The sequence below is a fragment of the Notothenia coriiceps genome, unplaced genomic scaffold (genome assembly GCF_000735185.1).
Source record: "Notothenia coriiceps isolate Sejong01 unplaced genomic scaffold, NC01 NC01_scaffold00031606, whole genome shotgun sequence".
In the NCBI taxonomy this organism is placed as follows: Eukaryota; Metazoa; Chordata; class Actinopteri; order Perciformes; family Nototheniidae; genus Notothenia; species Notothenia coriiceps.
The window spans coordinates 62-1,875 of NW_011364307.1; the positions used below are offsets into that span (position 1 = coordinate 62).

A 1,814-nucleotide genomic window follows, 5' to 3' on the forward strand; every position below is an offset into this window, starting at 1 on the left:
TTGACCCCACGGGGTGAGATCTTGCGTGAAGCCTCAGATCGAGGGAGATTATCAGTGGTCTTGTATGTCTTCCATTTTCTAATAATTGCTCCCACAGTTGATTTCTTCACACCAAGCTGCTTACCTATTGCAGATTCAGTCTTCCCAGCCTGGTGCAGGTCTACAATTTTGTTTCTGGTGTCCTTTGACAGCTCTTTGGTCTTGGCCATAGTGGAGTTTGGAGTGTGACTGTTTGAGGTTGTTTACAGGTGTCTTTTATACTGATAACGAATTCAAACAGGTGCCATTAATACAGTTAACAAGTGGAGGACAGAGGAGGCTCTTAAAGAAGAAGTTACAGGTCTGTGAGAGCCAGAAATCTTGTTTGTTTGTAGGTGACCAAATACTTATTTTCCACCATAATTTGCAAATAAATTCTTTAAAAATCAGACAATGTGATTTTCTGGATTTTTTTTTTTTTCTCATTTTGTCTCTCATAGTTGAGGTATACCTAGGATGAAAATTACAGGCCTCTCTCATCTTTTTAAGTTGGAGAACTTGCACAATTGGTGGCTGACTAAATACTTTTTTGCCCCACTGTATCAGGGTTCATACAAAGTCTTCAACATGTAGAACAGGCTTATTTTTTTATTTTGAAGGCTGTTATTATATTATTTTTTATTTATTTTTTAAAGTTAGGAATATGCTTGAATCTCAATATATACCTTGAAACAAATGCTTCATTTCAACATCATTTGGTGTTACAATAACTGGTGTAAAAAACAAAAGTTTATTTATATAGCACATATCAACATAAGGCAATTCAAAGTGCTTTACAAAAAACTAAAATAGTTATTTTCTTGTAACAATATGCATCGATAGCTGTGGGTAATTCTGTAAACTTAAATGTTCCTAATTGCATTTAAAGTAACAATTAAGATGTAATGATTTGTAATATTTTAACTTGAAATTGATTTAATTTAACTCGATAATCTTAGCGTGTTTTCCTCCGATCTATTTGTTTATGTAATCTATCTGTGTATTCTGCATTCAGGACTCCGTGGAAGCGTTGCTGTTTCTCCGGCGATGGCGAGTACATCGTGGCCGGTTCTGCCCGGCAGCACGCGCTCTACATCTGGGAGAAGAGCATCGGCAACCTGGTGAAGATCCTTCATGGAACCAGAGGAGAGCTGCTGCTGGATGTGGCGGTAAGGATCTCAAAAACGGGTTCACTGTTCGGAGAAGTAAACCTTTACAAACTATGTTTCCATGGAATTTTAATAATATTGTGACACAATGTTGTTTAAAATCTGACAATTTACCCATCTCACCTTTGACCTCTGTCCAGTGGCATCCTGTCCGTCCAATTATCGCTTCCATCTCCAGTGGAGTGGTGTCCATCTGGGCTCAGAACCAAGTGGTAAGTAGACAGTGACAGTAAAGGAAAATCAACATGGTTACAGATGGATTATTGATCAAGGACCATTCATAAAAAATCTGCAGTCGCATAACAATCAACAGACACTAAAACATGGCAATATTTCAGTGTCAATCTGTCATGTTTCTGATTTGGTTCCTATTCCATACTATAGCCGCTTTCACACCAAGTACTTTGCTCTACTTAGTGCCGGCAATTAGTGCCCCGGCTCTTAGTACCCCAGGGCACTAAGTACAGATCTCGTTCACACCGGAATAAGTTCCCTGAGGGAAGATTACGCAAATGAAGCCGCTGACGTCACTTCTTCTTCTTCTGCTTTGGGTTTACTGGCAGGCTGCAAATCACTTCACGGCGTATACTGCCGCCCGAAGTCCCCGGCCGGAAGTCCCCGGAGTTG

General features: G+C 39.8%; 1 long non-coding RNA gene across 1 annotated transcript; it reads left to right on the forward strand.

The window, feature by feature from the left end:
- The first annotated feature begins 1,036 nt into the window (after positions 1-1,036).
- On the forward strand, positions 1,037-1,400 carry LOC104960185 (uncharacterized). Its single transcript, XR_799960.1, has 2 exons — positions 1,037-1,187; positions 1,328-1,400. It is a non-coding gene; the product is annotated as an uncharacterized lncRNA (long non-coding RNA).
- The last annotated feature ends 414 nt before the right edge of the window (positions 1,401-1,814 follow it).